Source organism: Chlorocebus sabaeus, chromosome 4, assembly GCF_047675955.1.
Source record: "Chlorocebus sabaeus isolate Y175 chromosome 4, mChlSab1.0.hap1, whole genome shotgun sequence".
Classification (NCBI taxonomy): Eukaryota; Metazoa; Chordata; class Mammalia; order Primates; family Cercopithecidae; genus Chlorocebus; species Chlorocebus sabaeus.
The window spans coordinates 74,624,965-74,649,751 of record NC_132907.1 but is presented as its reverse complement, the minus strand read 5'-3'; the positions used below and the strand labels follow the sequence as shown (position 1 = coordinate 74,649,751).

General features: G+C 34.4%; 1 protein-coding gene across 7 annotated transcripts in view; it reads right to left on the bottom strand.

Annotated features, from left to right (window-relative positions):
- The window catches only part of CDH18 (cadherin 18), a 1,112,094-nt gene that overhangs the window by 312,721 nt on the left and 774,586 nt on the right, over positions 1-24,787 (bottom strand). The gene's annotated exons all lie outside the window — the stretch shown is intronic.

The window sequence follows — 24,787 nt, the reverse complement described above, 5'->3', positions numbered from 1 at the left end:
TCCAGCTGCTGACACATAGATCATTAAAATATTAATTTGGTAAATTCTATAAAGTAACAATAGGAGTGTCTATGAGAAGAGATAAAAAGCAAGTAGAGCTGTAAAAGCTAAAGGGAGTAGTAGTTCATGTTGCTTCATCTGTGTTGAGGATTTGGAGTTTAATCTAGACACACTTGGAAGCCTCTGAAGGATTTTAAGTGCTAGAATGACATGACCAGGTATCTGTTTATAAAGGATCAATCTGGATGCTGGATAAGGTAGAGTTTATATGATGCATAGGGGAAAGGGGGATAGCAATTAAGAGCCGACTACAGTGTCTCAGGTGAAAAATGATGGCAAATAAATTAGAGTGGAGAAGGTTGAAAAGAAAAGAACCAGACAGACTTGAGATACATTTCAGATGAGGAGCTGACAAGACTCACTAACAGAGTGGGTTTAGGGACAGGTGAGCGTGAAGGTGTCAAGAATGATTCTCAGGTGTGTTACTTGAACACCTGGTGGATGGAGGGATAATTACTGAAAAGAATAGGCTGTGGGGAAACCAGATATGAGTCACTGGGAGGGAAGAGACTTAGACTCTAGTTTTGTTCAGGTTAATTTTGAGATTGTAGCAAAGCCTCCAAGTGTGTATACTGTCTATTTTAACTACAGGAATCAGAAGTTCATAAAAGAGTTTGGGATTAGAAACATAAATCTTTCAATCAGCACCAGACAGAGCACATCTAAAGAGCTGGTTTCCTCAGCTGAAAATGAGAGTAGCAATGAATGTGGTAGTAAATATTAATATGTATAAAATTCCAGAGACATGACACTGAGCAGGTACTCACTGAACACAGACGTGTAGGCTCCTAGGAAACTTAATGATATTCTTGCAATTCAACTTTTAAACACACACACACACACACACACACACACACACACACAGAGGCACATCTGTTCAGCACATATTTAGTAGGGGCAGAAAGAAAAAAAATGATTTCTTTTGATAAAGTTGTGCACTGTACATATATTCAAAATAAGAAATGTATTACATATATAATTGTATTATGTAAGGATATGTTAACTTTCTGGAAATATCTTTCCTTTAGCAGCTTTCTCATCACTTGTAACTGGATGAACTAGTCACTCATGCTCACTGAGTGGAAAGGTAACTTCTAGCAATATCAGTCAAATCCTGTACCTGCACATGACAGAATTTCTGTTTCACAGGAACAAAAACACAGTTCCAGTCCCAATTGGCTTTCAGTTACAGAATTTCGAAAGTAATTATCTGACACAGCAGAAGCCAAACAGTGCTCTATTTTTATTTTCCATTTCAAACTCTGAATGTGAATCAGATTCTCACCAGAAATGTGACAGAAATAGGAGGAAAAGAAATGGATTTACTTATTCATTTACACTAGCTGAAGTAAGTCAATACTCTGAAACATTCAGTAAGATATTTTCCACCTTTCCACAGCTCTTATTCCGTTTTTGCTTTATTATGCTGTGTTCCACAACAGACTACTTTTTAGAAGATTGTCACCAAATTTAAAATGTATGTATATCTTTTTACTACATATGATAGGTAAGCAGTAATCTGTTAGGTTTCTGAGTTTTAATTGATTGATATAATGGTTAATTTTACATGTCAACTTGAGCAGTCTAAGGAAGGCCCATAGAGCTGGTATTTCTAGATGTGTCTATGAGAAGGTTTCTTTGAATAAGTACATAGGGTAAAAAAGATCCTCCCTCCCCAGTGTGGACAGGCACTATCCCATCTTTTGAGGGTCCAGAGAGAACAATGAAAGCAAAGGAAGGGTGAACTTGTTCTCTCTCTTCTAGAGCTGGGGCATTCATCTTCTCCTGCCCTCAGACATCAGAGCTCCCGGTTGTTGAGCCTTCAGGCTTCGTGGCTTATACCAGTAGCTTTCCTGGTTCTCAAGTCTTTGGCCTTGGACTAGGAGTTATGTTTTTGGCTGGCTTAGTTGCCAGGCCTTCAGACTAGGTTTAAATGACACCACTGGCTTTCTTGGTTCTCCAGCCTGCAGACAACACATGGTAGGACTGCTGAGTCTCCATAATCATGTGACCAAATTCCTACAGTAAACCTCCTCTTACCTACCTATCCATCTTTCCATCAATCTATCTGTTTATCCATATATACTTTGGTTCAGTTTCCCTGGAGAATCCTAATTGAATTAGAAATAAAGGTAATTTTATGTTACAGGCCTTTTAGAAGTATTGTCATTGCACCAGAGTAATCTGATCCATTAATGAATGATAACAATTTTATTTGTTAAACAACTGCAAAAAGCATAAAAAAGTATCAGAATATAGAGTCATAAATAACATACAAAAAAAACTGTACATTAGTGCAGACCAACATTTTTTGTACTCCTCCATAAAGATACGCCAGCCGTGGTAGAACTTTACTTCTACTTTAACAGAAGGACAAGTTATATAGACAACTAGGCATGGAGGCATTTGTGATTATGTTAGATAGCAAGCATGATTCTTCCAAATGTATTACTGTTGTTGTCATAGACTTCATAGCTTGGCCTTTGGGACAGTGAAACAATTTGATGTATTAGAGTCTGACCCCGGGTAATCAATGAATGATAATGCCCATCTTCTAGAGCTAGTACTCCTCTTCCTCCACCTACTATGACAGAAAACCCTATGATTCTATAAATCTTCACCTACCCTACTACCAATATTTTGCTGTTTTCTTCTAAAGACAAAGTACATAATTTGGATAAAGGAGTCTAAGTTCAGATAACGATTCAGGGCTGTTATTGTTTTGGTAAAATTATTTCACTTATTACCCACCTTAAGCCTAAAGTCAAACTAATGTAGTCATCAGTAATTAACATTTTCTAATTTCAAAATAAGTAGCATAACTATTAAAGCAGTTGTATGGAACAATCTGTAATCTATTAAGAGGTGTTTTAAGTCTTTTTATCAATATTCCTGGAACTGCATCAGAAGCAAATATTTGTCGCCCCAGAGCTAAGGTGATCATAAGGTTCATTATTAAATATATATTGTACTTTATTATGGGAAATCAGATATACTCCAGGGATGCCAGGAGTGAAACATACCTTGGCTGACTCACACCAGTTTTTGAATACAATCTGTCTAGTTGCCTTTTACACTGTAAAATTCATTGTGGAGTTTGTTGCTATTAGAAACAATAAAATGAAGAGTTTAATGAGTGAAACTTAGAAGGACAAGAGAACAGATATATGTACAGCTTTGCCTTTAGAAAGACAGAGAATAAAACAAATAAAAACCAGGGTCCTTGTACTGTACTCCTGGAAGGTAAGAGAGGGTCTAGAATAAGGGGCTATGGGAGGAGGGTAGATAACCTGACTCCAGCTTCAATATATTCTGGGACGGGATTAATCTCTATAGCTATGCAATTTGAAGAGAAGGATTGGATAAACTTCTGTACATGTGCGAAGGAATCATGTGTATAAAAATGATAAGTTTGGTAATATAATTTTTCATATCTTAAGTTTCAAGATGCTGCAACTAAAAAAGTGGCTTAAGTTGAAATACCCTCTTGAAAAATACTTGATTATTTATGAATTAAATAATTAATATCCTCTCTAAAACTTCAAGTTAAATTATCAAGATTCAACTACAATCTAGTGAATTCTGTTTCATTTGAAATAGTGCTACAAATAGCATTGCATCATGAAATATAACTAACTATGTGGTGACTAATTTTATGTATCATCCATACTGGGCTAAGGGATGTCCAGAGAGGTAGGAAAATGTTATTTCTGAATGTGTCTGTGAAAATATTTCCAGAAGATATTAGTATTTAAATCCGTATTGGGGATTGGCATTTAACTCAACATGGGTGGACTCCATGCAATCAATTGAGAAACCAAATAGAAGAAAAAGATGGAGAAAGGGTAAGTTCTTTATGTCATAGATGGGACATCCATCAGTCTTGCTCTCCAAAATTGGCACTGCTGGTTCTCAGGTCTTTTTACTTACATTGAATGACATTGCAAGCTGTCCTCTTTTTCCAGTGTTGAGACAGAAGATAATGGAATTTCTTGGCCTCCAATAACAACATAAATGAATTCCCATAAATCGATCTCTTTTTTCTCTCCCTCTCTCTCTTTCTCCTTCCCCTAATATTCTATAGGTTCCGCTTTTCTGCAGAACCCTAATATAAACTATAACTGACCTATAATTTTTAATAGCATATGTAAGTACCATTTATTTTTTAAAAGTCACACATGAAATATACAGGAATAAATCCCCTTCAGTGATGTAATTTGATAAATAAGACCTTCACACTGTTAAATATGACAATTCAATGTGTGAAATATCTTCTAGACTTCTAGTTCAGATAAAATGATATACACTCAGTTTTCCCTATTCCTTCCTGACTAGTACAATTATAAACCCTGGAAGTCACACAAGGGACAAACGTAAGTGATTTCTGAAAGGTATGAAAAAGAAGACAAGCTTGTTTGCAGTCTTAGGTCTGTAGAAAAATCAGCAGCAGGATATCTTGTATCCCCTGAACCAACAGAAAAAGGCTATCCAGGCCTAGTGCTTCCTGTTCCACAACCTGACAGCAAAAGGCAGCTCAGCTTCTTGCAGAGAAATGAGGTTACTCATTTCAAATGGAAGTGTCTCTGAAAACATCAGGCAAATATGACAACTCTGACAAGGGACATTGCTTGGGACCCCCACCAAGAATAAGCGGTCAGTAGAAGCATTCTGCTTCTTCATAAATTATGAGACTTCCTTTATCACTAAGAACTACTGAGGCAGGTTGACTGGAAAGAGTTGACAACAGTTAACCTTGTCTAGGAGGATGTTTGACTTCATGGTGTCATGATCCCCATCCTTGTCCAAGGACTGTCCAAGGACACCAGAAAAACCCTGTCCAAGCACAGCAGGAAATCTGAAGTTCAGCAGTAATGGAATTGCTCCACATGACGGCTCCACCAAGCAACATCCACAGAATGGCCTAAGGAAAACCCATTTTGTGCCATCAAGCAGCACCAGTGGCTCCAGATAAACTTAGTAAGACTGAAATAACACCACATAGGCACTGAAAATACCCTGCCATTTAAATCACAGTCCACAAAAATTAGGCCAAGCCCCACATGCTAAACCTAAATTGGTGAGTGACTTAAAATAGACTTTAACAAGACTAATTTAAACAAGACTCTGAATCTTCTATCATAATAAGAAAAATGTCTGGGAACTAAAAAGAAAATCACCTACTATACCAAGAACCAAGAACATTGTAACTTAAATGAAAAAAAAAATAATCAATTGATGCCAACACCAGAATGAATCAATTACTGGAAATATCTGACAAGGGTTTAAAAGTAGCTTTTATAAAAATGCTTCCTTAATACATTAAGAACTTATTTTGAAGTAAGTGAAATATACATAATCTCAGCAAAAAATAAAAGGTATTTTAAAAATAACTAAGTAGAAATTATAGAACAAGAAAACAAAATAACAGGAATGAAAACATTGCTGGATAGGTTGAGTAGTAGAGTGGAGATGACAGGATAGAATCAGTTAACTTGAGAACAGAACAATAAAGTTCACCCAGTCTGCAAAACAGAGAGAAAAACTGTCTCAGGGACACAAAAGACAATAAAAAAGATCCAATATTTCTATTACTAAAATTCTGGGATAAAATGGAAAAATGACTGAGGCTAGAAGAATTTTAAAGATATAATGACTGAAAACTTTTTCCCAGATTTGGCGAAAATCAAAACCTACAGATCCAAGAGGCTGAGACGATGCCAAACAGGTTAAATTCAACCAAATCCACAACAAGATTTGACATAATTAATCTTTCGAAAACTAAAAATATAAAAGAATCTTTTTTGAAAGCAGTCAGAGTAAAATGATGTATTACCTGAAAGGAAAGGCAATTCAAATGATAGTAGATTTTGCTTGTAAAACCATGGGGACTTAAAAAACGTGGTGCAATATTTTGCAAGTTTTGAAAGAGTAGAACTGTCAACTACAAATTCTGTATCTGGCAGAAACGCTCTTCAAGAATGAAGGAAAACAAAACTATTCTCAGATAAAGGCAAACTAAAAGGATCTGTTGATATCAGACATACCTTATTGGTTGGCTAAAGGGAGATCTTCAAATAGAAAGGAAATGGCAAATGAAAGAATACTGAAACTGAAGCAACAAAGAGAAGAGCAGAAAAGTGAAAATATAGGCTGTTCTTTCCTTCATGAGTTTTATCAATCATATTTTAATATTAAAACAAAAATTAAAACACCATATGATATCCAAGGCTATAAGTGAAGAAAGTTACAGAACCAAAATTGAAGTGAAGCTTTCATACTTCCTTCAAAATGGTAAAATGTTGATACCTGTAGATGATTAAAAGTCACCTACGTATGTGGTAACCCCTAAAGCAACCACAGTGAGAAATATAAAAAGAAGTACACTCAAAAACAGAATAAATTATTTAGGACAGAATCTTTAATAATGTTCGCATAACATACAGAATAGCATTAAAAAAAAAAAAGAAATGAGAAACAGAAAAAACAAATGTAAGATATATAATAAAACAGCACTCCTCGTTAACATATCACTAATTATCTTAAATATAAATGATTAAAATAATTAGAGAAGGCATACTGAACACACAAATTACTATCCAACTATATGCTGCTTTTAAAAAATTACTTCAAATTCAATGACACAGGTAGATTTTGAAAGTAAAATAATGGAAAATCCTATACCATGTAAATATTATTTTTTTATGAAAGTAGGAATGATTGAGTTAATATCAGACAAAATACAATTTGGAGCAAGGAAAAACATGTCTACTCTAGTAACTCTTATCCAATGTAGTAACTTCTAGCCATTGCAACTATAAGGCAGAAAAAGAAAATAAAATACTTAAAGATCATAGAGGTCAGAATAAAATTATTTCTATTTTTAGAAAATGTTATTTTCCACGTAGCAAATCCCAGTGAATCTACAAACAAACAAAACAAAACAAAGAAATAAACTAAAACTCATACAACTAAGTGAGTTCACAAGTTGGTAGGATAGAAGATCATCAAACACAAATCAATATTAACAATGAATATTCAGAAGCTGAAATTAAAACAATTGCATTTACAATCACTACAAAGAACTACTGACACACGCAATAAAACATGCACATAATGTTTCACGCACTGAATGCTGAAAATTACAAAATACTAATGAAAGAAATCAAAGACCAACAAAATAAATTAAGATATTATATTTATTAATTGAGAGACACAACAGAGTAAAATGTCAGTTCTTCCTAAATCTATAGGTTGAATGCAACGCCTTTCAAAATTCCAGCTTGAATTGTTTTTTTTGTAAACATAGGCAAGCCTATTCTAAAACGTCTATGGAAAGACACAGGCCTTAAATTAATTAAAACACTCTTGATGAGGAAGAAAATCATAAGAATTACTCTTTGATATTAATGCTGGTGATACAGCTACAGTGAACAAGACAGTGTGGTGTGGGAGGGAGAAACAGATTAATGGGACAGAATAGATGACCCAAAATAGAACTTCACAAATATGTTTAGCTGACTTTTGACAAAGGTGCTAGTGGGTATGGTTATAAAATGCCAGTGAAAGATCCTTGTTGTGTTGAAACTGTTCAGTATCATAACTATAATGTTGGGGATACATGGACCTAGGCAGTAGATATCATTGTTATACAGTTTAATATCCACATATACACATAAAATGGGACAAGGAGACGTGGGGGAATCTGAATAAGGTTGCTGGATTTTATCAAGGATAACAATGAGGGGTATTGAGAAAATTTGCAACGATGTCTCTGTATTCTATTTTACAAATAAATGTGAAACTGCAATTATCTCAATAAAAATCTTCATTAAAAATTACGTTCAATTGAAACAACGTAAATAATCTGTGATGAATTTCCAGACCTTTGGAAATACTCATACCTGATAAGCATTTTTATCTTTGAATTGGACTTGGATAGTGTGGTGTGGGGGGTATGAATACAATCAGGCTCTGCTTACTAGCAAAAATAAATCATTTTTTTCCCTCATATTTCATATCATGAAGAAAGTTTTAGAAAAAAATCCCAAAAAGTTACCATTTATCTCCATGATTTTAACAGAATTAAATTAAATTAAATTAGATGTTGAAAATCAATTTCCACTCATTCTAAAAATACAAGATAAATCTTAGTGTTTTAAAGCTTAGTGTTTATATTCTGTTAATTATTTAATTCAAGTATTGATTAAAATATGTTATTGGATATTTAGATAAATAGATTATAAAGCATACCTGATATGATAACATATCTTTGGAAATTAGGGAAATTCAGTGGAATATTTAATTATTATGGCATATGTAAACACAATTCTATGGATATTAACATAAATTAAGATACTTTTTAAAAGGTTAAACAATACATTTATTATATATTAATACTACATTTTCTTTATCCATTTATCTGTCAATGGACATTTGGCTGTTTCTATATTTTAGGTATTACAAATAATGCCTAACTGGACACAGGTGTGCAGGTTATCTCTTCATGATGCTGATGTCACCACTAGCAACAATATGGATGAACGTAGAAGACACTACGCTTAGCAAAATGAACTAGTCACAGAAGAGCAAATACTACATGATTTTACTTATATGGGATATCTAAAATAATCTCATAGAAGCATACAATAGAATTGTGGATGCAATGGGCTAGAGGAAGGGAGAAATCTGAAGTTTTGGTTCAATGGGTGTGAAGTGTTTTGTTCAACGGGTATAAAGTTTTCATTATGTAAGATAAATAAGTTCTGGAGATCTATTGTACAACATAGTCTCTATAGTTAACAACATGGTATTGTTCACCTTAAAACATGTTAATAGGAATGTTCCCACGTTAAATATTCTCCACACACACACACACACACACACACACACACACACACACACACAAAGTATATAAGGAAAATTTTGAGGGTGATGAATGTGTTCAGTAACTTGATGGCTGTTTACTGTGGTGATGTTATTGGTATAAGCATGTGTCTAAATTTATTAAAATGTATACACTAGGAGTAATTTTTGTATAGGTATTATACCTCAATAAATCTTTAAAAAGATAACTTTGCTGCTGCACTACTATTCCAGAGGGTTATTTTTTCCTGTTGTCTAATATATAATACAATGAAAACCAATGAAGTCTAATATGTTAGCTAAAATTGGTGACTAGTTGACACGGAAAATGATGTTTGTATATGCATTATATTTTATGTGCTTGATAGACCAAATGCTTAGCACATGCAAACTTTGCAAACCAACTGTCATTTTCAAGAGGCATTATAACACAAACAGATACATTTGTCTTTATGTGAGTTTCCCCGAAATTTTTCTGTTCAAGATGGAAGATGGAGCACAAGCTTTATATTTTTTCTTCTTTCTGAAGTCCCGTTAAATTATTAAAAGGATTTAAAAGATTGAAACATTCCCAAGAGTAAAGTTTGTAGGGTTTGCTCTCAACACAATAGATAGTTCAATAAGTTCCTCAAAGACAAATTAGAAATAAGGTAATACATGATTGATACAGATACAGGACAAAAGAAACCATATCCTTCAAAACACTATTGAAAGGCTTCTGCTGTGCAACTGTTTGACTGTTTTGCATTTTTCCTGAGAAGCTTAGGAGTCAAACATTCCAAGCATAATGGCAGGTGGGGGTGAGATTTAGCTCTAAAAAAGGTTAATGGAAAATATTTATAGAAAAAGTACTTAATGTCTCCAACCAGAGCATTTAGCAAGTAGTCATAAACATCTGCCAACAAGTGTGCCTATTCTTGGAAAAAAATTACATAATTTTTAAAAGAACAATATTAATTAAGATGTCTAGGATAATGGAGGGAGTCAGTGATGAAGAGAACTGAAACTCTCCTGATTTATCTGAATGTCTTATGAACCCAAAGAGAGGTTTTCTGTATCTCATGCTAAAAAATGGAAAGTAATTATGATCTATTAGTTAATGAGGACAAGAATAAATGTGTCAGTATTTTATATATATATAGGAAAGGTAATCAAAAGAAGAACTATAAAATTAAAGATAAAACAATATGACACAAGGAAGAAAGAGGTAGGATTTGTGTAAACCATTAGATTCTCATATAACATAGCAGAAAATCAAGATAAAATAGACTCCGGTTAAAACAAAAATACTAAACTATCATAGGTTGGTTTTTAATCTGTAAGGAAGGGCTCTGAGTAGACAATGGAAGGAAAAACAAAAAGGACAGTACTTCTGTACTATTTTATTTTTCCACGACCTGCATGCTTTACATACATAAGAATAGAAATCAACATAATCCCAGCACTTTGTGAGGCCGAGTCTGGCAGATGGCCTGAGCTCAGGAGTTCGCCTGCCCAACACGGTGAAACCCAGTCTCTACTAAAATACAAAAAATTAGCCGGGTGTGGCAGTGTGCACATGCAGTCCCAGCTACTCGGGAGGCTGAGGCAGAAGAACTGCTTGAACCTGGGAGGTGGAGGCTGCAGTGAGCCGAGACTGTGCCACTGCACTTTAGCCTGGGTGACAAAATGAGACTGTCTCAAAACAACAACAACAACAAAATAGAAATTAACATAATACAATAATAAAGGTGGCATGAAGATGTGTCAAGAAAAAAATCCTTGGTTTCCTTTAACAGTATCTTTTTTTAAAATAATATTTTCATTTAAAACTTCTTCCTCAGCTTACTGAAAGTCAGGCAAAAAGACTATGTACAGGTATGTTTCATTGCGTTAATCACTATTGTACAGGTATCAGTCATTGAAACAATGCACTAAAGTCTAACACTGTCAAAGGTCTACATCACTTTACTCAAAGTGTCTTATACATCATACTGTTTAATAAAATGAGTCTAAAGACCAGTGGCTCTCAAAGTTAGATACTAATTCAGGATAATTTCAGTAGCATTAGAAAATATTGATATCTAAGTGCTATTTTCAGATTGGCTGACTTAATTGATCTGAATGTACAATTTGGGCATCAGGATTTTTAAACATCTCCTGATGTGATTCTAACATGCAAACAAGGTTGAAAACAATAGACACATACTTTATTCATATTTCTCCCAAGGGAATATACACCAGATCAGAGTTTTGTTTTTAATATATCAGCCCACATTTAGCATATTCTTATTTCTTTGTTTTCAACATTCTTTACAGACACTAAGAAAACTGCAGCTGCAAAGTGTAGAATAAAAAACAACTTAAATGCAAATTAACAGCTCCCCAGAAAGAGCTTTTGGTCTCCCACAGCTGCACTGCGTATTGACAGTTCCCCCTGAACAACATACAAATATTTACTTACTTAATGTTGTTTGTGCCAATAATTGATATGTAGTTAGATATTATTTTGCCATTCTCTAGCTAAATGTTTACTAAAATAGCTACAAATTTGAAAACTCCCCCTCATCAATTTAATTCAATGGAACACTAATAACAGGGTTCAAAGAACAAGCATAACAATGAGAACCCTACATTAAAAAATTAAAAAAAGCATAAACTCATAACATAAATCATATGTAAAAGAGAAACGTAATCCTCAGCGAAATATCTATGACTCTCTTATAGCATTTTCTTTCTGCTTGATGTTCTTTTATTTTAATTAAAAACAGTTTATGCTGCCTCAAATACTATAAATGTGTTTAATACTTCTCATAATTTTGATATAACAATAGAAAGAACCCAAGCATGCAAAGTAGCTAATGAACTGAACAAGCAATTACCGAGCAGACAAGATGTTCCAGAACAAGTTTATGAATCATTGCTTTTAGTTTTTTATATATATATAACCCAACAAGTAAAATCTCTTTTTCAAAACAGGTTGGTGGACACTGAAGTAAGTTTAAAAAAGAAAGGTAGTGACCTCTAATTCTTCTGAGATTCTGCTTACTTTAAAATAAAATGAATTATATTTAATATATCTTGATGGCATAAAGGATAAGATAAAATAACAAAGTAAAATTCAAATATGTTAAAATTTCCCATAGACTTTAAGCATTGTATTAGGTATATGCTGGGCATATGTGTTTGTGTGTATGTGGATGTGTGTGTGCCTTTCATGTACACCCACCCATCTTACTTTTGAAAAATCAATACTCTACTGTGAAACTGTTGGGTATGAAACCTTCAAGCGGCAGATTTTGCCTCTTCCTTACTTAATGCTGCCAGATCACTGGCTCATGACTTAGGCTGGGCCAAAACATGCTCTTGTCTGGAGCTTTGAAATTTGACCAAGTGACACAAAGACCAAGGGAAAAACATGATTTACGGTTGTGTTATCAAAAACAAAGTAGTAGCAGTGATAATAGTTTAAGTCTGGTGACAGAAGTGTCATGGGCAATGGTCTGGCCCAATTGTTCCTAAGGTATCAGCGTGGCTATGCTTCCAGCTATGCAGACTCCCTCGGTTTCAGTTGTATTTTCACCCTTCCTCATTGGCCTTTCCGCCAACTGTGAAAACTATTCAAAATCTATCCACAAAGTCACTTGTACGCTTAAATTACTCAGAGCCGGATTCTGTTACAGTCAAGAAGGTGATCTACTAAACCATGCCTTTGGGCACAGATATTCCACAAACTCGCACACTTATAAATACAGCCAACAATAACAATGCGTGCTATCTGAAACCAAGATGAAGTGAGTCTGGCTTAACTCTCCCAGTCTTCATAACGTTTTCACATATTCGAGTTAGGTATTAGATTCATAATGTCCCACACGCCTATGAGTTTATATGACCTTTACAGACTCATAGCTTTAGATGCATGTTGCAAATGTTGCTACATTTTCTTCCTAATCAGTCTAAACAAGTACTGTCTGATATTGTAACTGATAGCTTAGACGCATATTTAAATTTAAAGTAATAAAATGTAAATGTTCAGCCTCTCGGTTGCACTAACCAACCACATTTCAAATGTGCCTCAGTATTAAGCTTGTTTCAGATGGTTTATTCTAGAACCAGCAGGAAATTACTAACCAATATAAACATCATTAAAACAGATAAGAGATCAGAATGATTAACATGTTGAGAAACATGTAAATTTTCACATGCCCTGGATTACTGATGAAGGCGATGACTAAAACAGTTGAAGAAGATACATATGTCTACTACAAATAAGTAAATAATCCATGGATTCCCATTAATTTATAGTCTTCCTCTATCACTAGTCAATACTCTTGAATATGGCTCAGCCCCTGAAGATTTCTAAGGCTCCTCAGGAGAAAATAGCCTCCTAGGCATAAAATCAACTATGGGGGAAAAAAAAAAAATTTTTTTTTTTTTTTTTTTTTGACAAGGTGGGGCTCTGTCACCTAGGCTGAAGTGCCATAGCACACAATCTCAACTCACTGCAGTCTCTGCCGACTGGGCTCAAATGATCCTCCCATCTCAGACTCCCAAGTACTGGGACTACAGGTGTGCACCACCACACCTGGATAATTTTTGTATTTTTTGAGGAGATGGGATTTTGCCCTGTTGCTCAGGCTAGTCTCAAACTCCTGGGCTCAAGAGATCCACCTGCCTCAGCCTTCCAAAGTGCTGGCATCACAGATATGAGCCACCATTTCTAGCCAAAAATATATCATTCTTATATTATTCTCACTGGAGCATCAGATTTTGTTATCCGATTCCTCCTTGAAACTTTCTCTTTTGTCTACTATGATCTCACTTCCTTGATTCTACTCCCTCTGCAGAATTCTAACTTCAAACTCTCTGTGAAATCCTAGTTTTCTCTTTCCCCTTCAACTTTTTGTTCTTCAGAATTCCTTTCTGAATCAGATATTTGTATGTGTTTTCCTAAATCTTTCTCCATGGCTTCAATTACCATCTAAACCCCAGTGTCTCCCAATGCTACTCTTTAGCCTACTTCTCTCTGTAATACTCTGCATCTTTCTATACCTGCCTATCTGCAGGCCCATTAAGCACCCAGATGAAACCTGTCCAAATAACTTCATCACTCTCAGTCCTTTACTCACCAGCCCTTTAACACAAGCGGGAGCCTGCCAACCACCTTTGAATAGTCCTGCAGACCTTTTTTTCCCTTTCAACAGACACAAAATCTTGTCAATTCTACATCTTAAAAATATTTAATCAATCTATTTACTTCTCTCAATTTCTTCTACAACTGTCAAATTCCTGTCTAGATTTGTGCAACAACAAGCCATCCTCTCTGCCACCAAGCTTGTTCTTAATGTCACAATTTCATTTCCCACTTGGTAATCTCCCAGTGGATTCCCAAATACGTCTGGATAAACTACATAGCTATATTCTTCTTTGAATCCTCTACCAGAATTGTACTCCGTGGCCCATCAACGTTCTCTAGCATTATTCTCAGGCCCACTTCTAACACATGCACTGTGCTCCAATCGTTATCCCTGTTTGTCCTTGCATGTGACACATTTAACCTTTGGCTATGTAATTCCTAAAATTTCACTGGAGTTCTTTCGTAACAAACACATTTTACCAATCTTGTTTTCTACTAACAACAAAATATTAGTGCAAAGAGACTTCCCCAAATTGATCTCAGTCAAAGGTACCTCTCCTCCTCGTGCACCACTGCCTCCATGTTCAGCACTGCTGTTGCACTGTCAGCACTGTGATACAATCATTTCTTCACAAAACTGCCTCTGCTTCTTGTCTTAATTTCACTAATCACTGAGGCTGCCTATTTTATTAATGTAATCTCCAAATCTAACACAGTAAATGGCATGTTGTTAGTCAAATTCATGTTGAAGCCACAATTTTTGAAGTGAAATAGTGTTTTAGCATTTGTCCTGTTCTTCCGCCTTACCAATAGGCATAATAAAACTCGGCTCTAGGAGGCTGGATTTACCAATATCAAAGATTTATATAGTAGAAACTGAAGGATACCAGTTCAATATTCCTTCCTCGGTTTCTTGGTACTCACATACATGTTACGAGTATGTCTCAGCAGAGTTGTACTGAATTCATAATGCATTATACAGCCCATATATGTATTGTCCCTTCAATCATTATGGAAAAGTAAGCAAACTTTTCTCTATACCCTCTTTCTTTTTGCCTATTAAATCTTTACAGAAATAAACCTACATTTTATTTTCTGAAAACTTTTCTTCCCTGAAACCAGTTGCTCACAGAGAAGCAAGATTGATTGTATAAAACACATATATGTCAATAAATACAGTAATTCATTGCTTAATGTGTGTCATTAGTCTATTTTCTCATTGGGGAAATACTGTAAAGTGTGGTTAAACTAGACGGTACAATCTATGACACACCAAGACTATGTAATACGCTCTATTCCTCATAGGCTACAAACCTGTATAACTTGTTACTGTACTGATTAATATAGACAATTATAACACAGTGGTGTGTGTATCTAAATATATCTAAACATAGAAAAGGTACAGTAGCTCTCTAATGAAATCGCATTTGTCAAGAACACATGGATACAGGGAGGGGAACAAAACATAGGGGCCTGTTGGGATTGGGGTGGGGATAGCAAGAGCATTAGGGAAAATAGCTAATGTATGCTGGGCTTAACAGGTGATGGGTTGATAGGTGCAGTAAACCATGGCACATGTTTACCTATGTAACAAACCTGCAGACCCTGCACATAATACTTTCAATAAAAATAAAAATTAAAAAAGAAAAGGTACAGTAAAAATACAGTGTTATACCATCATCATTGACTGAAACACCATTAATGTGGCACACAACTGTACATTGATACTACATACTTTCCTTCTTAAAAGTAAATAATGTCTTCAGGTTTCTCAAAATATTAAGTCCTCAATTATTTCCTTAAGGGGCCCTGTAATGTCGAGGCCCTACTGAGGAGTGTAGCTTTCTCTCCTCACTACATCTTCTTTCCTGAACCATAGGTACCTGAGTTTTGAGCCTTCACTGAACAAACTTCTTTCTATCTCAGGATTTTTACATATGTTAATTCTCCACCAGGAACACTTATCCATTCCCAGTGACCACACAAAACACATCATCATTTTGGCCCTGATTGGCTCATTTTCATTTTTAGATGTCAGCCTGACTATTCCTTCCCCAGAGAGTTCTTCCCTTATCCTCCATCTAGGTTTTACTCTGTTTATGTAGTACGTTTTTTTTCACAATTCTCATCATTGTTTATACTTGAATACTTATTTGTGTGAATGTCAATTTAATGTTAACCTCTCCCAATATATCTGCTTTGTTCACTACTATATAAACAATGTGTAACATAGTGACCAGAACACAGGTCACTGTGCATTTTAAAAAAATGCATTTTGAGTAAATGAATATATCCTATATAGTAATCAACCTTTAACAAAATAAACTCAATTGTAGTCAAGCTAAAGCACCAAACAATAGAAAACAAGGAAAAGGCCATGGCTAAGTTAGTATACTATTATATTTAATATTATTCTTTTGTTTTTAATGTAGAAAAATATTTTACAGCATATATTGTTAAATCTCTCTGAATATAATAACAAGTATGTTGCATAAGAAACAAAGAATTCCAGCTGAATATGATTGATTATATTTAACTTTGTAAGTTTTGTAATGAATGCCTAGAATTTTTTTTACAAAAGAAAAAATAATACAAACAACAAACAAAAACAAAAATAAAACTGAATGTATTTGAAGGCCCACTAGGCTCAACTTCTAAATTAAATGTCTTTGTTATGTGAGGTCCAGTGCAATTAAACGTTCATATATTCATTGGATAAAAATCAATAAAATAATGGAACATACATTCTTAGAATAATGTAATATCAATGTTAAAAACAATTCCTTTCCTTAAAGTAAATACATGTTGAAATACATCAGTCTAAGTCTGGGTGCAGTGGCTTACACTTGAAATCACAGCACTTTGGGAGGCCGAGGTGGTTGAATCACCTGAGGTCAGGAGTTCCAGACCAGCCTGGCCAACATGGTGAAACCCTGTCTCTACTAAAAAAAATACAAAAATTAGCCAGGCATGGTGGCACATGCCTGTAATGCCAGCTACTTGGGAGTCTGAGGCAGAAGAATCGCTGGAACCCAGGAGGCAGAGTTTGTAGTGAGCCACCAGAGTGCCACTGCACTCCAGCCTGGGTGACTAGAGCAAAACTCTGTCTCAAAAAAACAAAAAGAAAAAAAAAGAGAAAAAGAAATAGAAAATCAGTCTACAATTAGTTATAAAGAAAAAGAATTTTCAGAACATATGTTTCTACTTTATATTTGGAAATATTTTAGAATTTTATCTCTATATCTGCGTGAAAGTATCAAAGCATGATAAAAGAATACTGTATGTATATCCAGAAAGGATATTAAAAATACTGTTTAATACAAATCTTGCTTTTGTACAAAACAAAACCCGAGGAAAGATGTGGCCATCAAAATGGCAGACAAAGCTATCTAGGCATTTCCCTTACTATGAACAATTAGAAATGGTATATAAAAATTCAAACTAAAATACAATACAAGTAATCTAGAAACAGTAAGAGATAATCCCCCAGGAGAGAAAGAAGGGCAGGAGGACTTAGGGACATGGAGGTCATTTCCAACTGTCAGATAGCCCAGTGCCTCTGGGGGAAATTAACTGAGTACATGCTCTAGGCACCAATAATTTGATTTTTACACCTCCTGAAGACTAGAAAAAACAGACTTTCAGTCTCCTTAAGGTATAGAATTAGAATGGAGCTAGCTGAAGAAAGCCAGAACCCTTAAAAATAACTCTACGGTAGCAAAGAAGTTTGTGATTATTAGGAATTCTTGGTAGGAAAATAGTTTCATGTGAGAAATTGAAACTCAAACCTACAGCCCAGATAAAAGGAAATATATGTTTTATATTTTAGTGGTGGTGTTGTTTACATTAAATGTATAGATAAGAATCAGTAGTTAAGAATTAAATCCATCTTTATGAAGTCATTTGTTGGCAGCAGACAGAAAGATAAGTGGATCTCTATGAATATTTCTCAAGTTAAAGTTTAAAAGGATTCCACTAAGACCCCCATTTTTCCCCATCATAAACCACTGGAGACTAGTGAATATAAAAATGTTAAAGATATACCAGGATCAAATCTCCATGACCGATAGTGAATAGACAAAGGAAATATGAGAATGGGAACATTGAAAACACACACGGAACATAGAAAATTTGAAAAAGACTGTTATTTATGTGGTTTGGAAGAATTAAAGTAACAAAAATCAGATGGCAAAATGAAACCCGGTAAGGTGGCTCCTGCCTGTAATCCCAGCACTTTGGGATGCCGAGGCGGGCAGATCAGTTGAGGTCAGGAGTTTGAGACCAGCCTGGCCAACGTGGTGAAAACCTGTCTCTACTAAAAATACAAAAATTAGCTGGACACGATGGCACACACCTGTAATCCCAGCTACTCAGGAGGACTGAGGCACGAGAATCACTTGAACCTGGGAGGCAAAGGTTGCAGTGACTCAAGATCATACCACTGCACCTCAGCCTGGGAGACAGAGTGAGACTCCATCTCAAAAAAATAAAATAAAATAAAATAGGAGAAAATAAAGCAAAAGGAAATAGAAATTTTAAGACATATTCAAGTTAATATCCATATTTAATTCAAAGAGCGTATGAATAATGATTTAATTTAGTTCAAGACAGCATTAATAAATTAGAGATAAAACTTAAGAAATTATATCAGAGGTTTCAGAATGAAACAACGAGGATGAAACAAGTACAAATAATTGTTCAAATAAACAAGAACAAATCAAATCAAAATATTTAAGTAAATATATTTGATCAAGTAATTCAGTAAATATAATATACTTAAGTATATTTTTCTAATTAGGTGCAAAAATCCTAATCAATTAAAAAGTACTGATATTAGACTGTCTTGGACTCAACAGTGCATATGAAAAATGCATATGTTGGTTGGGTGCAGTGGCTCACGCTTGTAATCCCAGCACTTTGAGAGTTTGAGGCTGGTGGATCACTTGAGGACAGGAGTTTGAGACTAGTCTGGCCTACCTCGTAAAACCTTGTCTCTACTAAAAATACAAAAATTAGCCAGGTATGGTGGTGCACACCTGTAATCCCAGCTACTTGGGAGGCTGAGGCAGGAGAATCACTTGAATCCAGGAGGTGAAATTTGCAGCGAGCTGAGATCCGGACACTGCACTCCAGCCTGGATGACAGAGCGAGACTCTGTCTCAAAAAGGGAAGGGAAGGGGAAGGGAAAAAGGAAAGGGAAAGGGAGAAAGAGAAAGAGGGAGAGAGGGAGGGAGGGGAGGAGAAAGACAGAGAGAGGGAGGGTAGGAGAGGAGAGGAGACAGGGAGAGAAAGAAAGAGAGAAAGAGAAAGAGAAAGAAAGAGAAAGAAAAGAAAAAAGAAAGAAAGAAAGAAGAAAGAAAGAAAGAAAGAAAGAGAAAGAAAGAAAGAGAGAAAGAAAGAAAGAGAGAAGAAAGAAAGAAAGAAAGAAAGAAAGAAAGAAAGAAAGAAAGAAAGAAAGAAAGAAAGAAAGAAAGAAAGAAAGAAAATGTTAAAGCTCTGAACCCCAATACTTCAAAATGTGACCTTATTAAGATACAGGGTCTTTACAGGGCTAATCAATTTAAGGTAGGGTCACTAAGGCACTCCCTAATCCAACATCAGTGATGTTCGTATAAAATGGAGGGCTTTGGACACTAGATGCACACATGGGAAACAAACAAACAAACAAACAAACAAACAAACAAAAACTGTGTGAACCTGAGATAGCTGTCTAGGAGAGAGAGACCTAGAACAGATTCTTCCCTCCAAAGGAACCAACCCTGCCTACCTCATGATTTCAGACTTCCAGCTTCCCAAACCGTGAGACAGTAATAAATGTGCTGTTTTAGTCACCCAGTTTGTGCTACTTTGTTTCAGCAGTTCTAGGAAATAAACACACAGACCAAAAAATAGAAAAAGGAAAAAAATAATCTGAGCAAAGGTATATTAGTGAATCCAGAAAACACAAGGGACACAGTGGCAATCCTGAAATAAGCCTAAGAGAAAGAAAGAAAATGTAAATGAAATTACAGCAGACTTATCGGCAAAAATAGAATCCAGTATACAATATATCTTCAACAAAACAAGAGTGGAAAAACTCATCCTAGAATTCTTCACACACAGGAAAAAAATGGTAATTCAATAAAGAAGAAAAAAATTACCATTCAAGATCAAATAGACAAAGTAGTAAAGGTTCTGCATAAACAATAAGGAAATCAAACTGGGAGGAAGAAGGGGATAGAAGCAATCAACAAAAAAGATATTGATAAATGTGTGGAAGTCTAAGCAAGACTGAATGTTTAAATGATTTTAGTAATAAGGACCCATCTAGAAAGTACTTTATAAAACAAAGAAAGAAAATGCTAGACAAAAATAGTGTGAAAAAAGAGAAAGTAATTAGAGTTTAAATATACTAAAGTTTTTGTATTGTTTAGGACAACTGTAAAGGTATCAGCTTTAAACTTTATGAAGTATATCTGTTAAAAATAAATAAGGTATAGTCACAGGTCAGTAAAAAGAAAATTGAAGCCAAGAAGAAGAAACTGGATATAGAAGTAGAGAGAAACAAAGAAAGTGTTAAATATGTTAGAAATATAAGTATATACTTTATACATTAAGACTAATAACAATAATTGTTATTATTTGGAGGCTTAAAAATAACTTGGTATATTATGAAAGTGCATGTAGAAAGTAGAAAACATACTATGTAACTGAAATTTGAACATTCTATGTCCTTGTTGTTGGAGAGGTAGGAGACATTATGTTTTGACATGGAAGTAATGAATACATGCAAAAAATTAAGAGTAATCACAACTGCAAAAAGCATAAAACATAAAACCACCAAACAAATGGATAGACCCTCCAGTAGAAGGAGGGTCTTCTGGGACTTCCAGTAGAAGTCATTACAGGAGAACAAAAGAACAACAAACAAAACAAGAAACAAACTAATAAAAATTTGTTAAGCAGAAAATACAAAATAAATCTGTAATGGGTCCAAATGTATTAAAAATTACAGTAGAAACGCTTTTACACTGTTAGTGGGAGTGTAAATTAGTTCAACCATTTTGGAAGACAGTGTGACGATTCCTCAAGGATCTAGAACCAGAAATAGCATTCCCAAAGGATTATAAATCATTCTACTATAAAGACACATGCACACATATGTTTATTGCAGCACTATTCACAATAACAAAAACTTGGAACCAACCCAAATGCCCATCAATGACCAACTGGATAAAGAAAATGTGGCACATATATGTCATGGAATAATATGCAGCCATAAAAAAGGATGAGTTCATTTCCTTTGCAGGAACATGGATGAAGCTGGAAAACATCATTCTCAGGAAACTAACACAGGAACAGAAAAGCAAACACTGCATGCTCCCACTCACGGGAGTTGAACAATGAGAACATATGGACACAAAGAGGGGAACGTCGCACACTGGGGCCTGTTGGGGGTGGGGGGCTAGGGGAGTGATAGCATTCGGATAAATACCTAATGTAGATGATGGGTTGATGGGTGCAGCAAACCACAATGGCACGTGTATATTTATGTACAAACCTGCACGTCCTGCACATGTATCCCAGAACTTAAAGTAAAATAAAAAAAATTGCAATAGGCACAATGGAATAAAATCATTACTTAAAAAAAAGAATTGTCAGATTCTATAAACAAACAAAAAGTTAAAACTCATTTCTATGTGGATAATAAAAAATGATAAATAGGATATATATCATTATAATGATATAATTGCATAGACAAAATATTTAAGAGCATTTTTACAAGAGAATCTTGTTATCGGAATTTTAATATCTCATTAGAGAGACTCTTCAGAAAAAAGACATTAGAACTATATATTATTTAATGATAAACTAAATCATTTATCTGCGACCTATAATTCTGTACTAATAAGTATTTCAGAAGTTAGCCTCAGAACGTGAAATTACAAAATTACAAGAATATTGACACCTGTAATCACAGTAAAAAATTTTATCACCTGGAAAGCCAGGATATTTAAACACATTTGAATTGAGAGTGCCATAAACCATTAAAATATACTGAATATACTTTTTTTTTTTTTTTTTTTTGAGACGGACGCTCTGTCGCCCGGACTGAAGTGTAGTGGCCAGATCTCAGCTCGCTGCAAGCTCCGCCTCCCAGGTTCACGCCATTCTCCTGCCTCAGCCTCCCGAGTAGCTGGGACTACAGGCGCCCGCCACCTCGCCCGGCTAGTTTTTTGTATTTTTTTTTTTTAGTAGAGACGGGGTTTCACCGTGTTAGCCAGGATGGTCTCGATTTCCTGACCTCGTGATCCACCCGTCTCGGCCTCCCAAAGTGCTGGGATTACAGGCTTGAGCCACCACGCCCGTCCTGAATATACATATTTTGAACATTTAATTCTATTTCAAAACTACATTGTAATGATAATTATTAACACTAATGTGCCAAAATATAATTTTCATATTATCAAATGTGGAAAAATCTATGATTTCTTTGGAAGCTTTCATTTACATGTGTGTTAAGTCTATTGAGAACACATAAAATAAGCCAAAATAAGTCAAAACCAGCTTATGGTAGTATAACAAGATGTATGATCCAGAAGATGTAACAACCTTAGGGATCAGGAGGATAAGAGAATATTGTCTTTTTTCGTATGTGCAGATTAAAAAAAAATTAATTTAATATGGGAGAAGAAAGAGGCTCTCTTGCTAGCATGACTTTAACATTCAACTCTCAATAGACTTTATTTATGTTTCAAAAATTATTTTATTATTAAAGTAATATAACAAATGAACTCTTATTGTAAAAATACCCAATACTGTAAGCAAATCAAATGTTTCCCTTGTTGTTTAACGAATATTACTCCCACACCCATAGAAACAATAAATAATACTATTGGTTTTGGTTTGGCCTTCCAGGCATGAATTGTGCCCTAAAAAAACATTCTTGTATATGCACACAAATTGCATATACATACAAATACAGTATACGCATAATTCCTCAACCCTGGCACTACTGCAATTTTGGGCTGGATGACTATTTGTTGGGTGGTTGTTCTATGTGTTACAGAATATTTAGCAGCATCCCTGGACTCTACAAACTAAATACCAGGAGCACTACACCTTTAGTCATTTAAAACCAAATCCAAGGAAGGCATTAAAACCTTCACAAACCCGATACCCTTTTGCATTTGTAGGTTCTTTTATCAATTAAAAAATAAATTTGATTTACAAAGAAAACTGATAGAAAGAATAATATAATGCAGGTTGAATAATATTCATTTTCATTTTTTATTCTGATGAAAATGCATTAAAACATTTTCCTAGGCCAATTGTAACTAATAGACAAGTCAGCCCTGGAAAAAAAATGTTTTCAAATATTGCCAAATGCCCTGTAGCATCAAAGTCACCTCTGGTTTAGCAAAATTGATAGACGCAAACACACACACGCACACACACAAACACACAAGTAGATTAGTATGTTTGTATGATAATATAAAGTTCACAATGTGAATAAATATATACACTGTGCCCATAATGTACATTATTGAGCTCTAAAAATTTGTCATTGTAGACTTGGGAAATGCATTCATTAAACATTTGCTAAATTATTCCAATAGAATATCACTTATTCTCTAAAAACATAATTAACCTTAATTAAATCTGACTTATTAAAAAACTCCTAAGTTATTACAAACTAAATATAATATACTTAAAATAAAATTAATTTTCTCTGCATCCAGTTTGTTGGAGGACTGTATCTAAATAGATAAATTTTGATGATGACTACTGGAAAAGGTATATATTCATATAGAATTGTGTGCTATAATTAATTTTACCTGACATCATGTCATCATGTTGTCATTTGTATAACATTCAGATGTCATGTTTTGATATAAAAGCTTTCTCATTTCAAGGAAGCTATGAAAAAATGTTTATATAGCTATCATCTTGACAATATTGGATGACACTTGGGATCTTTTCTTGTTGTACATTTAATTTTTATTTCAGAGTTTATGATGACATAAAAGCTATCTTTTTTTCTAAAAAGCTTGAAACTTTCTATTTCCTTTTATGTGATTTATTCTCTCTTTAACCAAAAATTCATTTCTTTAATTTGAAAACTCATATTAAATATCTTAATATTTAAAAAAATAAAAGTTATCTTCTAAGTAATGAAAAATACGAATAAGGGCAGTGATAGTGATGATAAGAGAGGAATTTCATGCCCTATATATTGGAAAGTGATTTTCATTAAAGAATTGGATATCTCAATTTTTTTGACACCTCCGTAACTAATCCTATGAACACCAAGAGGCCTTTTAACTGTTTTGAGCATCGTTCCTTTCTATTACTTGAGGAATTCAGCAAAATAGTTTCTCAGTTTTTTTTATTTCACTGGAATTTTTTCCTTACCCTCTGTTTCTTGTAGTTGTTTTTGTTTAATAAAGAAATCTATACCTATTTATTCACACATGATAGGACACAGGTAAAGAGAGGAGTGAGAGAGAGAATTTTAGTAACCAAGTTCTTAACAGATGTAAGCAAAATCTTCAACATATGATTTATATCTAGAGAAAATTCTAAAAGTTATAAACAGATACACCATAAATACAGTGAAGATAGTACTGTATCTTCACTGACGTTCAAAAGAAGAACGTCATTCTTTTGTTTATTCAGAAAACAATGTTTTTATTAAGTTTTATTAATGAACTATTTTTAAGGTCAATATAGCCAAGATTCTAAGGCAACATTGGTAATAGATTAGAA